Source organism: Bombina bombina, chromosome 10 (assembly GCF_027579735.1).
Source record: "Bombina bombina isolate aBomBom1 chromosome 10, aBomBom1.pri, whole genome shotgun sequence".
Lineage (NCBI taxonomy): Eukaryota > Metazoa > Chordata > Amphibia > Anura > Bombinatoridae > Bombina > Bombina bombina.
The window spans coordinates 18,713,895-18,730,686 of NC_069508.1; the positions used below are offsets into that span (position 1 = coordinate 18,713,895).

At 40.0% G+C, this 16,792-nt stretch overlaps 1 protein-coding gene across 3 annotated transcripts in view; it reads left to right on the forward strand.

Moving 5' to 3' along the window:
• KCNT2 (potassium sodium-activated channel subfamily T member 2) overlaps nucleotides 1-16,792 on the forward strand; it is a 701,340-nt gene that overhangs the window by 431,123 nt on the left and 253,425 nt on the right. The window lies entirely within an intron of this gene.

A 16,792-nucleotide genomic window follows, 5' to 3' on the forward strand; every position in this document is an offset into this window, starting at 1 on the left:
AAATAAAAATGTAATGAATGCAATTTAAAAAAAGAAGGAAATTGACTTTATAGAACAGAATATAGAATAATGGCTTTATAAGTTTTGAATTTAGTCTGAACAAAGTTCTGAGTGTTTACAAACTGCTTTACAAGTGAAAATGTGTTACAGGAGACACTATGGGCGAGATTACAAGGGGCTCTGGAGAGCTAATTAACACTCCTGCGCTAGAAGTAAGCATATTATGAGTTGAAAGTAAACTGTTTTCGCTCGCATGCTAACCCGATGAGCGCAAAAAGCTGAACTTAGAATATTGCATGCGCGTTCATAGAATATGTTCTATTTATTCATAAATAAATATTTCAACATATAGCTGATTTTTTTTTGCCACAATATATATCTATTATATTTAGGTATAGATATATACAGATATATATATATATATATATATATATATATATGTATGTATATATATATATATATATATATATATATATATATATATGACCTAAATACGTAGGTCATATTCTGCTATGTACAGAACATTGGAATGTGAAATATTAACAGAAAATGCACAGTATGACACTTTATTAAATATGAATATTGCCTAAATATGCTTTTAAATGTTTTCATCTACTTAACTGCAGACGACTCCAAAGCACTTCTATTTATGTTTATATGTGTGTACATATGTATTTATATGTTTATATGTGTGTACATATGTATTTATATGTTTATATGTGTGTACATATGTATTTATATGTTTATATGTGTGTACATATGTATTTATATGTTTATATGTGTATATATATGTCTGTAAGTACATATATACACATATAAATAAATAATTACATATGTATATACACACACACACATATATATCTTCAGACATGTATCTGTATGCATCTCTATGTTAAAGCCCTTTGCAGACTTTTTTTTTCTTCTTACACCTGACACCTCATATCTTTGAGTTCTTATAACTTTTTTGTGCAATATTTGTTTAAATCATTTATTAGATAGTGTTATGTGCAACTTTTTAGTTTTGCAAAACAGTTAACCAGAGCAGTAACCATTCTAGCATAAATCGTGATTGCGCTCAAGCGATCATGTTTACTTTCAATTCGTAATACCAGTGGTCAGCCTGACAATACCCACGAAAAACCCTTGCTTGCACTCCACTCGTAATCTAACCCTATATGTGTATGGTGCAGGTATTAAAAGGTTAAAACACACTCACCTGCCTTCTCACCACCCACCTTTCTGATACCACACACACTTTATACTTTAATACTTTCATCACAACAACAATTTCACAATTCACCTTCACTTACGTTGTCATTATAGATTAAAACCACAAATATTCTCTCTGGCACAAAGCTGTCTCCGTACACACATTTCTAATCTGCCAAAAAAAGCAAAACAATTCTGTATGTTGAATGTTTATGAGACAAAGGTGAAAGCTGATTGTGGTTTATTCTTTAAAATGTCATTGCACTAATAGACAAAACACAGTAAAACAGCTCTCAATACTTAGATAAAACAGTATTTTGCAATATAAAGCTATACACTAGGGGCAAGATTACATATACGGCACAGGTTTCGGCAAAAGCGCTGAAACCCGTGCCGCCTGTAATTTCACCTTGCACATCGGGCTATTACATATATGGCAGTTCATAAAGTGCCGTAAACCTGATAAAACAGTGATGTCCAGAAATGAGCGTAAATACAAATTTCTGGAGTCGCTAGTGACTTACGGCACTTTAGAAACTGCCGGCGCCTAAGAAAAATAAAAAAAAATCAAATCTTCCGTGAAAGTCTAACCCGCCACCCAAAAATAAGCCCGACACGTAAAACCCCTATATCTGCCATTAAACCCACATCGGAACTAATAAAAGTATTATTCCCTAATCCGACAACCCCCACAATGCAATATGCCTAATTAAACTATTAACCCCTATATCCGTCATCAAACTCACACCGCAATAATAATAGACCTATTAAAGTATTAACCCCTAAATTTGCCAACCCCAACATCGCAAACTACCTAATAAAACTACCTAATAAAATTATTAACCCCTAATCCACCATTAACCTACAACGCAAACTACCTATTAAAGTATTAACCCCTAAGCCGCCAAAGCCCACAATGCAAATAAATAATTAAATTACAAAGCCCCCTAACCTAACACCCCCTAACCTAACACCCCCTAAATGAACACAATCCGTTATAGAGCGGAGGGTGGAGCTAAAGACCGATGATCGCGGAACTGAAGACTGGCGACCCTGGAACTGAAGACTGGCGACCCTGGAACTGATTAGCCTACGGCCTTTCACGTTCCTTGTGGGTATATGTGCCATTTCTTATCTATGCCCTCCCCTTTAAGGGGGTAGATTGTCTCCTTCAGCAGTGTTTGGACTGGTGCGATGTTTAGAGCAGGATTTGAGATCTGTTGCTCTGCAAATTTTGTCCTCGGGCATCGAGGTTTGATGAGCTGAGCCTTCCTTGGGGGCTCTGCTTCTTTTTCACGATTAGGATTTTGTGGGAAAGACTGGCGACGTCCGCTGGTTAGCTGGCTGCCTAGCAGGCCGTAGGTTAAGATTTGAACCTAACCTTAACTGCTTCTATTTGCTTGCATATATTCAAATTTCTAGATTCATCTTCAGATGACAGCAGCTTGCAGTGTTCTGACTCTTCAGGTGGTTGCAATTAGGGGGTTTCCCTATCTGACTTGCTTCACCGGGTTACGTTTTTTGAATATTTGGATATTCTGAACTGTCTTAACGTTTTCTGTGGTTCTCATCTTCAGTTACCTTACAGGGTGCAGATGCACTTTGTTTGGGAAGATTATCTTCTCTTTTTTTAATCTCTGGGTCTTGGTCCCATGGATTTTGAGCAAACTGGGGTTGGGCGTTGCCTTCCTTGTTCTACGAGACCGGTTGAGTTTTGGTTGACTTGGCTGTCAGGGTTTTTTCGACCGGCATTCTTGGGGCTCATCTGGTCCCTATTTGGGTTCTCGGGAATCCTTGATAGATGTCTTCTCCATGTCTTTTCTCCCTTTTGTAGAATACGGCTGTTTGATTCCTTTCTCTAGTAAGGGGTTTGTTGTTTGGAGTCCGACTTCCGGTTGACGGTGTCTCTTGGAGGCTGTTGTATCTGTCGAGTCTAGTTCCTGTGATCTCTAGCAAGGCTTATGGACTATCTGCGGGTCAGTGTCATTGGGCCTTTTCCTTTTTAACCCCTTAAGGACAAGGCCATTTTTCAATTTCTTTCCCTTAAGGACAGGGGCTATTTTTGCATTTCTGCTGTGTTTGTGTTTAGCTGTAATTTTCCTCTTACTTATTTACTCTACCCACACATATTATATACCGTTTTTCTCACCATTAAATGGACTTTCTAAAAATACCATTATTTTCATATCTTATAATTTACTATAAAAATTTTTATTAAATATGAGGAAAAAAATACAAAAACACACTTTTTCTAACTTTGACCCCCAAAATCTGTTACACATCTACAACCACCAAAAAACACCCATGATAAATAGTTTCTAAATGTTATCCTGAGTTTAGAAATACCCAATGTTTACATGTTCTTTGCTTTTATAGGGCCATAAATACAAGTAGCACTTTGCTATTTCCACATCACTTTTTTACAAAATTAGCGCTAGTTACATTAGAACACTGATATCTTTCAGGAAATATAATTTTTTTCTGTAGTGCAGCGGTTCCCACCCGCTCCCTCCCCGTGCATGCACCCGCCCGCCACCCCCCGTGCACATACACATCGATATCCGGTGCAGAGTGGGCCATAGAGTGGCTCTCTCTGCATTGGATGGGGAAATTTTTTTATTGTAGGATGCCTGGATATCGAGGTATCACTGCAATAACTGGAAAGCGGCTGGAAGCGATCAGGATTGCTTCCAGCCGCTTTAAAACCCTAACATCGTACAGGGTACGTCGCTGGTCTTTAAAGACCAGTTTGTGCAAGACGTACCCTGTACGACGTATGTCGTTAAGGGGTTAAAAAAAAAATTCTCGGCTTCGGACGAAGCTGGGTTTCTAGAGTAGGGGTGTTAGGCCGGGTGCCCTCAGAATGGGCCGCCTTTTGTACCCTCCCCTCCCATTTTAGCATCCAGTGTCCACTATAGCTTGGGTATTGTTTTCCCAAAAGTAATGAATGCAGCTGTGGACTCTTCCCATTTTTATCAAGAAAAACATAAATTATGCTTACCTGATAATTTCCTTTTCTTTAGACGGAAAGAGTCCACAGCTCCCGCCCGTAATTTTCTGGGGGGTGTCGGTTATTTTTGTTCTTCCAGCACCTTTTTTCACCCTGTGCTTCTTCTACTGTTCCTTGTACCTCGGAACAATGACTGGGGGATGGGGGAAGTGGGAGAGGTATTTAAAGGGACACTCAAGTCAAAATTAGACTTTATGATTCACACAGATCATGCAATTTGATACAACTTTTCAATTTACTTCCATTAAAAAAATTGTGCACAGTCTTTTTATATTTACACTTTTTGAGTCATCAGCTCCTACTGAGCATGTGCAAGAATTCACAGCATAAACATATATGCATTTGTGATTGGCTGAGGGCTGTCACATGATACAGGGGGAGTGGAAATAGACATAACTTTGCAATTTATTTTAAAAAAATCTACTACTAATTTGAAGTTCAGACTGAGTGCTAGTGCATTGTCTTCTTATCATGCATTTGTTGATTATGCAAATCTACTGTATTGACTGGTCCTTTAAGCCTTTGGCTGGGGTGTCTTTGCCTCTTCCTGGTGGCCAGGTTCTGAATCCCCAAAAGTAATCAATGCAGCTGTGGACTCTTTCCATCTGAAGAAAAGCAAATTATTAGGTAAGCATAATTTATGTTTTATTTGCTTTGTGGGATTTGGTGGTTTAGGGGTTAATACTTTAATAGGTAGTTTGTGTTGTGGGCTTTGGCGGTTTAGGGGTTAATACTTTAATAGGTAGTTTGTGTTGTGGGCTTTGGCTGTTTAGGGGTTAATACTTTAATAGGTGGTTTGTGTTGTGGGCTTTGACGGTTTAGGGGTTAATACTTTAATAGGTAGTTTGCGTTGTGGGTTAATAGCAGAATAGTGGTTAATAGTTTTATTAGGTAGTTTGCGATGTTGGGGTTTGCGGATTTAGGGGTTAATACTTTATTTTTAGTTGTGGTGTGGGTTTGATGGCGGATATAGGGGTTAATACACTTTATTAGTTATTGCGGTGGAGGATTGCAGTTAACAGGTAGATAGATATTGCGCATGCGTTAGGTGTTAGTTTATTTTTTAAATGCATGAAGACAAAGATGTTCCAGCTGGTGCAAATCCAAAAACTTGAGAAAAGCTTGAGAAAGGGCTCATTGTTGGCCTGAAACGTTGCTTCTGTTTATATCAAACATTGCAAAATAAAAGGTTTTTGGATTTGCACCAGCTGGAACATCTTTGTCTTCATGCATTTACATTGGGCTTGGTAAGCCTGCTCCGTGCTGTGCTAAGTGGAAAGTGAGTGCTGTGTTTATGATACATTGTTTCAAGTTTATTTTTTTTTTATTTTTTTTTTTTATGAATTACATAATTTAATAGAAGAATATTTGCAATATACATGTATTAGAAAAAATGCTTCTTGTAAAAGTTATCACTGTTTTTGTCTTAACCTTTTCCTCTGCATGTGAGGGATAGCTGTATATTCTCAGTGCACCAGTATTTTAAATAGTGCAGCTGTTCAGAGCACCAGTGGGGATTGTATCATGTCAGCAATTTACAAATTAATTCATTACCATATGATACAAGCACCTAAGGCTCTCTGAGATAGTGCTGTGCCTAAAATGCTGGTGCACGGTGCATACTTAAAGGGACAGTCTACACCAGATTTGTTATTGTTTAAAATTATAAATAACACCTTTACTACCCATTCCCCAGATTTGCACAACCAACATTGTTATATTACTATACTTCATAACATTTAAACCTCTACATGTCTGCCTGTTTCTAAGCCATTACAGACAGCCGCTTATCACATGCTTTTTTTTTTTTTTTAGTTTAAAAGAACTTTATTGTGATTAAATAGACATACAAAGTGTAAAGGAAATGTGAACCTCATACATCAAGATTGATACAATACAATGCTATGTCACATATATCCATACATAAAGAAAAAGATGCTATAGAAAAGATGTAAGGCTAGGCCTGTACATTCATTTAGAAGCTTGAAAGCACCCTTTCAACGTGCTATATGTCTTGATTGAACCCCATTTTCAAACTATGCGGACCGCACGTGGGTCCATAACGGATAAATACAAACATTAATGGGTATGCTTAAAATGGTGGGGGGGTAAACTAGGAAATGTGAACCTCATGCATCAAGGTTGATACAATACAATATTATATCACATATATCCATAAATAAAAAATGCTGTAATAAAGGTGTGAAGCTAGTTCTGTACATTCACTTAGAAGCTTGTATACACCTTTTCAATGTGCCATATGTCTTAATTGATCCCCATTTGCAAACTATATGGATCACTCTTGGATCCATAACAGATAAACACAGACATCAATGGGTATGTATAAAATGATGGGGGGAGGGAAAACTGGGAGTAAGGGAGACAGGCCATTAATTCACAATTTATGCAATGTAGTGATACATGTAGGGGTAATCATGTTATTTCTCAAAATTGGGCTTAGAACTGCTAGAGCTGAATCAAATATATGTGGGACCTGAAATTTGTTATATGGGGGGTGCAAATTATGGGAGGGGTATAAGCTAAGCTTGTGTGGTTATATATATATGCTGCCCTAAGTGCTTATACCAAATCTTTACTCAAGATACACAGCTCAATTCTTATTACACAGAAAGGAGAACACAATTAACCAGTTAGTACATGGAATAACTTATTGCCTTATGAATGAAGTACTCATTAGCCTATTACTGCTCCTTTGGAGGAAAGACAAATATAACAACTTGAACAGTAACTCCAACTATTTACTCAGCTCTGAACTGATATAGCCTGTCCGCATATAATGTGTTTCATCAGGCAGATGTCCTCATATAGCTGGACTAGACGCCCTGTTTGTATGTTTAAGTTCTTACTGCGGTTATTATTGACTCCCAGGTCCGTGAAGGGGATACAAACGATTAGGCAGCTGCAGTCCCTATGAAACTATGAAAAAGTCCCCAGATAATCATTAACAAGCAGTCTCTGCCAGCGGACGCCACCTGCTATATATTGTCTGAGAAGGGACCTCCAAACACTACCCCTTACCCGATCTCGGCAGATGACTTACACTATGCAGGCAACGTGAGATTCCACCTGGGTCAAAAAACTGTCTCCGTTTATCGCTATCACCCAGTGTGGTCAGAGCTTGATCAGCATTCCGTCCGGTTATGCTCCCCAGCTTCTCTAGTATTTTCCGAGGGGTAGACTTACTAGGAGACTTCAATAAGGCTAGCGCTGCTATGTTCCCCAGGGATAAGGTTGTGATACCTTGTTGGATCTTGTCTCCTTCTCTGTGAGTAGTTATGCGCCCCTCCAGCAGCTGACATCTTGATGCTTGGAGTTGCAGAGGCCACTCGGACTGAGTCACACAACCCCCACGTAGGTCTGCGCCTCCAGCGGGTTGGGGCAGCGGTGGTCCAGGGTAGCAGGTCTTATAATCATATTCCTCTCTATTGCTATCCAAGAGGGTTCTGTGTGCTGTCGGCGGAGCATCCTGTGGCGGTTTGGCGCCCTGCAAGTTATGTTGCACCATGACAGCGGTGTTCTGTGTAGTGTATGTGTCGGTTGCACTTGCCGATACATGTTTAATCAGAAAGTCATATGGAGCTTTTTCCATTAGCCTCTGTATGAGCTGTTCCAGTTTTATAAAATGTTCGTCGCATTGCAGTGAGCAGTTTTCACTCGCCATGATCAAATGGCCAAGTAACCCCAAGATATTTCTATATTAGATAGATTTTGTATTTTCGTGGCCTGTTCTCCACTTACTAGGGTGGGTGAAGAAATTACAGTAAGCCGGTTCAAACCGGCAGCACTGTGGCCCCGTTTCTTCTCGGGGGGGGAGGTGTATGCCTAGGAGTGAGCCGCCGCTCTAGGCCTCAATTTTCCGATCTGAGTCCCCAGATTCATATTCACAAGCAAGAAGTGAAATGTAGGTCCACGACACGTTCAGTCATGGGTTCTTTGTATAAAATATGTATGATCTTGCTGTAAAAATGTAGTAATCGGCGGATTATCATACAATCATCCAGAGCCTGCAGAAAATGGGTCCTGTCACAGACGCAGCACGGACACGCCCCCCGTTTCAAGTTTATTTTTTAAGGCAGTTTCGGGAGTTACGGTGCTCCCATACTCAGCGCAAGGCTTGCTGCGGCTGCCTTTGTGTGGCGAGGTGAAAATGGAGTAAGATTTCTCCATTTTCGCCACGTAAATCCTTGCGATAAATATTGGATACCGATTTGCAACGCGGTCCCATGTTAGCTTATGGGAGTAAAAATTGCGGGCGACGGGTGAAATATACTATTATTATTATCAGGTATTTGTAGAGCGCCAACAGATTCCGCAGCGCTGATTTATATGCGGCACTGTATATTGGATACCAAAACCGCGTAAAACCGGCGTCGCCGGCTTTTGCGGGCGACACCGCATGTGTAATGGGGTCCTCGATATGGTTACTAATCACATTTCTGTTTTCTGGGGCTAAGAGAGGGGTTTTGCATAATCATACACTGATGGCCACAGACCCTGATTAACACAAGGATAATCATCATATATCCACGGTGCAGTAACATATTTTGCTATTTTGCAAGCAGCCAATAGCTAAGTAGTCTCAATACACATCAGTCTGGCATAATATAAGCAGAGCTTCATTGCTTTGATTCTACCTCAAGATTATATTTTGGAACAACCAAGTATAATTGAGAGGTGCATCCAATCACAATAGTTTATTTCCCTAGACTTCTTGATGTTGATTGGATACTGTAAAAATGAAAAGATATGATAATTATTGAAAAATACTGAACAGGGAAATTTATAATAGTGATAATAAAGGAAGAAAATACTGTTTTATTGAATGGTAAACTTTGATATTTTGTTATTTAATATAATATATTTTGATTTGAATACAAATCTTTCATATTATGATTCTGAATTAAAATGTAACATTGGTAACTACAGTAGAGAGTGAAGCAAATTTTACATCATAGAAATAAATTGGAAGGTTGTTGAAAATAGTATCCTCTATCTGAATTATTACATTTTGACTTTATTGTCCTTTTAAAGGGACATGTGCCTTTTCTTGTTGCTTCTCACCAAAGAAAAACAGGCTTATAACTCCCCAAATATAATGGAGAATTATAAATTCCACCCTTGAGGCACTCTACACATTTTTCTTTATGTGTTGGAAATTTGCTATCACATGTTTTTCATCTACTTCACTGCAAAGGGCTCCAATTGGATTAAAACTACTGAAATCCTATTGGCTGTTCAAATCAGCCAATAAGATTTCAGTAGCTCTCATCCTATTGGCTGATTTCAAAATTTTAGCCAATAGGAATGCAAGGTACCCCAATAAATATGGGGTACCTTGCATTTAATCTTCAGTGTGCAATGGACGATCGCATGAAAAGGAGCCTCCACGCCACCAAGGACCGCCACCGTTGAGGACCGCCGCTGAGGATCCACGCATTTGGGAAGCCAGCTCCACGCCGCCTTTGCTCCAGATGAAAATAGAAGATGATAGAGCCGCCTGGAAGAAGACCTTCTACGCCGGACTTCAGGAACAATGAGTACCTATTTGGGGCTTAGTGTTAGGATTTTTTTTTTTTAAGATTAGGGATGTAATGGGCTGGGAAAATAGCTGATTGCCCTTTTAAGGCCAGTAAAAGAGCTGAATGCCCATACAGGAAAGAATTAAGGCCTTGAGGGTAGCTAATTCTTTTATCTATGATGCCAATATGCAGATCATTCACCTGAATGCCAAGACATGAGGATTTTCTGTTCTAGCCCATAGGGCACTTTGGCTGAAGTCTTGGTCTGCGGAGATGACTTCAAAATCTAGATTACTTTCCCTTCCATTTAAGGGAAAGATACTTTTTGGTCCAGGCCTGGACTCAATCACATCCACGGTCACTGGGGGCAAAGGTGCCTTTCTATCCCTGGATAAGAAGAATAAACCTAACGGACAGGGTCCTAATTTTCGTCCCTTTCATTCAGATAAATCCCAAAGCCAGCAGCCCTCCGCGAAGCCTGAGCAGTCCAAGGGAAATTGGAAACCATCTCAATCTTGGAATAAATCCAAGCAGAACAAGTAGCCCGCCAAAACAAAATCTGCATGAAGGGACGGCCACCCTATCCATTGCTGGATCGTGTTGGGGCAGATTATCTCTCTTTGTGGAAGATTGGATTGAGTTCTGGAGTACCTCTAGCAGAGAGAGATCTGGGGTACTACTCAAATCTTTTTGTGGTCCCAAAGAAGGAGGGTAGGTTTCACCCGATTCTGGACCTAAAGGGCTTAAACAAGTTCCTGTTGGTCCCATCGTTCAAGATGCAGACTATAAGGTCCATTCTGCCCTTAGTTCAAGAGGGACAGTTCATGACTACAATAGCCTTGAAGGATGCTTACCTTCATGTGCCAAAACACAAGGATTACTTCAAGCTCTTAAGATTCACGTTTCTGAACCAGCACTTCCAGTTTGTTGCTCTTCCATTTGGTCTAGCTACTGCCCCAAGAGTCTTTATGAAAGTTCTGGGGGCTCTGCTTGTAGTGGCGAGATCCAGAGGTATTGCAGTAGCGCCATACTTGGACGACATCCTGAGTCAGGCTCCATCCTATTGGCTGGCAGAGGACCATTCAAGAGCTCTTCAATTTTTTCTTCGATCTCAGGGATGGAATATAAACTTAGGAAAGAGTTATCTGGTTCCCAGTACCAGGGTGGAATTCCTGGGTATGATAATAGATTCCATATCAATGAAGATATTTCTTACAGACCAGAGATGTTGCAAAATTACTTTCAATTGTCTTGCCCTCCAGACCTCCTTAAGGCCCCCTGTGGCCTGTGTATGGAGGTAATTAGACTTATGGTGTCCAGCATAGACTTCATCCCATTCGCCAGATTCCATCTCAGACCTCTTCAGCTGTGCATGCTAAAGGCAGTGGAATGGCGACCACTCAGATCTGCCTCAACAGATTTTGCTGGAAAACCGGTCGAGAGAATCACTCTCTTGGTGGCTCTGTCTAGATCACCTGTCCCAAGGGACATCCTTCTTGAGACCATCCTGGGAGATTGTGACTACGGACGCAAGTCTATCCAGATGGGGAGCTGTTTGGGGTGCCAGGAAGGCACAGGGTCTGTGGACTCAAGAGCAATCTCTCCTCCCAATCAACATTTTGGAACTTCGAGCGATCTTCAATGCTCTGAAAGCTTGGCCTCTTCTGGGTTCGTTCCATTTGATCAGATTCCAATCAGACAACATAACCTCAGTGGCTTACATCAACCATCAGGGGGGAACGAAGAGCTCCCTAGCAATGAGGGAAGTATTTTGGATTCTGGAATGGGAAGAGCCCCACAACTGCTCGCTGTCAGCGATTCACTTTCCGGGTGTGGACAACTGGGAAGCGGATTTTCTCAGCAGACAATCGTTTCATCCGGGGGAATGGTCTATCCATCCCAAGGTGTTTGCGGAGATTTGCAACAGATGGGGGATGCTAGAGATAGATCTCATGGCATCCCGACTCAATACCAAGCTACCCAGATACAGGTTGCGGTCCAGGGATCCTCAGGCACAGCTGATAGATGCATTAGCAGTGTCTTGGAGGTTCAGCCTAGTTTACATTTTTCCACTGTTACCACTCCTCCCTTGTATAGTGACCGCATCAAGCAGGAGCAAGCTTTGGCTATTCTTATTGCTCCTTTATGGCCGCAAAGGATGTGGTTCACGGACCTGGTGGGTATGTCGTCATCTCCTCCATGGAGGTTACCTTGTCGCAGGGATCTGCTGGAACAGAGTCCTTTTGTTCATCAGAATCTAGATGCTCTGAGACTGACTGCGTGGAGATTAAACGCTTAGTCCTAGCCAAGAGAGGTTTTTCTGAGAGAGTGATTGATACTCTCATTCAAGCTAGAAAGCCGGTCACCCATATCTATTATAAGGTGTGGAGGACCTACTTATTCTGGTGTGAAGAGCGTGGATTCCCCTGGCATAAGGTCAAGGTGTCCAGGATTCTTTCCTTTCTCCAAGATGGTTTGGAGAAGGAACTTGCCTCTAGTTCCTTAAAGGGACAGATTTCTGCGCTTTCTGTGTTATTGCACAAGAGGCTCGCTGAGCTTTCTGATGTACAGTCTTTTCTTCAGGCTCTGTCTAGAATCAGGCCTGTGTTTAGACCTACCGCTCCTCCCTGGAGCTTAAATCTAGTTCTTAAAGTTTGGCAGAGAGCTCCGTTTGAGCCTATGCATTTGGTTGACATTAAATTACTATATTGGAAGGTTCTCTTTCTACTGGCTATTGCTTCAGCACACAGAGTATCTGAGATTGCTGCATTGCAATGTGAACCCCCTTACCTAGTATTCCATGCTGATAAGGCTGTTCTTCATACTGGGTTAGGTTTTCTTTCTAAGGTTGTTTCAGATTGCAACATCAATCAGGAGATCGTTTTTCCTTCCTTGTGTCCTAACCCTTCTTCTTTGAAGGAGCGGTTACTTCCTAATTTTGATGTGGTTCGGGCCATGAAGTTCTATCTTCAAGCTACTAAGGAATTTAGACAGACTTCTTCTTTGTTTGTTGTCTATTCTGGGAAGCGTAAGGGGCAGAAAGCCTCATCCACTTACTTATCTTTTTTGTTGAGGAGCATTATTCGCTTAGCATATGAAACAGCGGGACATAAGCCTCCTCGGAGGATTAAGGCTAATTCAACTAGAGCTGTGGCTTCCTCTTGGGCCTTCAAGAATGAGGCCTCTATGGAGCAGATTTGTAAGGCGGCTACCGGCTACCTGGTTCTCCTTACATACCTTTTCAAAATTTTACAAGTTTGACGTTTTTGCTCCGGCTGAAGCATCTTTTGTGAGAAAGGTTTTGCAGGCTGTGGTGCCCTCAGATATGGGTCCGCCTCTCCTTTTGTACCCTCCCATTTTATTCAGTGTCCTCTAGAGCTTGGGTATATGTTTCCCACAAGTAATGAATGAAGCATTGGATTCTCCTCATATTAAGAAGGAAAACATACATTTTTGTTATTCTTCTGGCACCTTTTATAACCTGATATTTCTTCTACTGTTCCTCGTTCCCTCGGCAGAATGACTGGGGGGATGAGGGAAGTGGGGGAGGTATTTAAGCCTTTGGCTGGGGTGTCTTTGCCTCCTCCTGGTGGCCAGGTTCTGTATTCCCACAAGTAAGGAATGAAGCCGTGGACTCTACTCATACAGAAGGAAAGGAAATTATCTGGTAAGCATAATTTATGTTTTTTGTAATTTTATGTTAGGTTTTATTCAAGTGTAACTTAGTATTGGGGTTAATTTAGGGGGTGCTAGGTTAGGGGGATTAGTAATTAAATTAGTTATTTGCGTTGTGGGGGGTTGGCGGTTTAGGAGTTAGTAGGTTAATTAGGTTTATTGCGATGTGGGGGTTTGTCGGTTTAGGGGTTAATAGGTCAATTAGGTTTATTGCGATGTGGGGGTTTGTCGGTTTGGGGTTAATAGGTTAATAATGTTTATTGCGATGTGGGGGTTTGTCGGTTTAGGGGTTAATAGGTTAATTAGGTTTATTGCCATATGTGGGGGATTGGCGGTTAAGGGGTTAATATTTTAATTATGTTATTTGCGGATGAGGGGTTAATTACTTTATTATTTTGCGATGTGGGGGTTTGCGGTTTCGGGTTTGTTAATACTTTGTGCGGGAGGTTAGGTTATTTTTGTTATACTTCATGCGGGCAGTTACGTGTTTTTTATTTATTTCTTGTGGATGATTTCGTGTTGTTTTTTTAAGGCTTCAGGTTTACCTACACTGCATCCAGGTGGATTCTTTTGTCTGCGAGCGCAGCCAACATTCTTTTGTCTGCCTCGCGCAGCCAACATTCCTTTGAGGATGGCGCTGGGATGTCCCAGAGGACTGACGTACAGATTGTTGCCCAGATTTACCGATCGGAAAAAATAGGTTCCCTATAAACCCATATCCCAATATACAGAATCAAATGTGAAAAAAGAATTGTAAATCAAAAAGCGTAATCTGTTGTAATAATCCAAAATAAAATCCGATATTTCTAGTGCCTTTAGTAAAAATATATATACTGAAAATCAGTTAGATAAAATGTAGACATCAAGCAGATGCTAGTAAATATTTATAGACGATTATTCAAGTATAAGTAATACATTAATTAGGATACACAGAAGCAGTATAAAAAAGCATGTAAAAAACCCACAAATAAATCGATAAACAATATAAATTAAAACAAAATAATTAGATACAATTAGAAACAAATGTGTATCAAATTCCGGTCCCCGTATGGTATCTACATACACTTCTTACCCCCAATCATATGAGGTAAGAGTCGTGCAGTGTAGGGAGAGCCCCTCTGGAACACCAATGGAAAGCTGCACCAATTGATAGAAGTGAGTCCGGCTCAGAGAACCGATTGTGGGCGCGTGACATAGATAAAAGAAAAGAGCAACACTGTATAGATGTATAAACAGGTTCTTTATATCACAGTAAAATAGGCTGTAGACAAAACGTCCTATAGTATCCCGCCCCAAAAGGGTCTCAAAGTCCAGGAATAAATAAACAAACATGTTATATCAATCCTGAAGGTATTAGAAATTGTCACCTTCTTCATATATATATATATATATATATATATATATAACTCTTTTTTCACACACACACACATATATATATATACTTAAGCATTTATGTGTTTATATGTTTATATATGTCTATGAATACATATATAAACATATAAATACATAAATGTATAACACATATAAACATAAACAATATATATATATACCAGTGCTCTAAGGATGCGCTAACCTGACAAGCGTTAACTTAAATTGCGCTCAAGCAGTCTCGTTTACTTTCAACTTGTAAAACCAGTGCAATTTAACCTGCGTACAAACAAACGCGAAACCCGATATGGCTCTTGTGCAAACATTTGCGATCCACGTAATCTGGACCATTGTTGGGTACTGCATGAAACACAATTTTTTTCTTTCATGACTTATATAGAGCATTCAATTTTAAACAACTTTCTATTGTATTCTATTATCGATTTGTCATCATTCTCTTAGTATCTTTTGTTAAAAAGCAGGGATGTTAGCTCAGAGGCGTGCACGTGTCTGGAAAACAATATGGCAGCAGTTTTTCAAGAATGTTATCCATTTGCAAGAGCCCTAAATAGCAGCACTATTTCCTGCCATTTAGTGCTCCATACACTTACCTAGGTATCGCTTCAACAAAGAAAACCATGGGAACAAAGCAAATTTGATAAATTAAGGAAATTAGAGGGGGGAGGGAGGGGGCACAATAAGCTGAGGGTGCACATCTAGTGGCTCGCTTTATGTAGTCCTGTGCTAGACTATTAGTAAAAATGGTTCACATGAGGTGGTCATAAAAGTGCTACATTTTGCAATGGTATATTTTTTGGCGCTGGAGTTTGACGCTTACTTTACCACTTGTAATTCGGGCGCCAATAATGAGCTAATAACGCTGAAAAGTGTCAGCCTGCTTAAGATACTTTGATTCAAATTTTTAACCATTCATTTGTTATACTAGATTGTGTTTTATTCTTATTGCAAAGTTGCGCAAAAGACAATGCGCCCTGCGATATCGATAGCGCTCCACTTGTATTCTCACCCTTTATTGTAAAGAAGAGGCAGCTCATGGAATTTATAAGCAAATGAAATAAACAAATCAGGGTAAAAAGCTGTCATCAGACCTAAAGTGCAAAATATGTTTTGCTCTTATAAAATCAAAAGAAAAAAATTACATTGGCAAAACCCTCAAATTAAAAGCATTAGACCATCTGAAATAATCTAAAAACATCTCATTATAATAATATGATGTACATTACTGGCCCATCTCCTCTGCCCACTCCGCTGCCTGGTGACTTATCTGTGACATTTTACATGATGAGAATAATATTATCTCCTCCCCAGCATTTACCTGGTTCTCTATTACTGTGTTTTCCAATGTGTAGGTCATTCACTGCCTAATAAATGTTATTTTCCTGATGTTAACGCTTCATATACACCCCTGTTCTTGAGAAATCAAACTATGTGATTGTGGACATGAAGCTTTTGTTTGTAAAGGGACATTGTACACTAGATTTCTATTTGCATAAATGTTTTGTAGGTGATCCATTTATATAGCCCATATGTGTGTGTTTTTGTAAAAATGTAAAGTTTTGCTTATTTTTAAATAACACTATGCTAATTTTCAGACACCTAACTAAGCCCCAACGTTTTATATGTATACTGATGTATACAGACTTCAGACTGCTTCTGTTTGTATAATCTGTCTCTTCATATGCAGGGGAGGGGGAAGGTTTTCCTCTCAGCCCTTTTCACTGGGTGTCCCAGGCTAATCTCATCAACAGTGCTAAATTAGGAGCTTTTAAGTATACTGGATTTTTATATCAGTATTTGTGCATATTATTCTTTATAGACATGCAGTTAAATGAAAATTGGTGTATACTGCTCCTTTAAGGTCCACAAAGGGGTTAAAATAAACAGTTCTAGTCAGCTCCAGAGTCGCAAACACTACTGATCCTGAGATGAACATAACAGCGGCCAATCACGGGCTTTGTTTAGCTCAGGA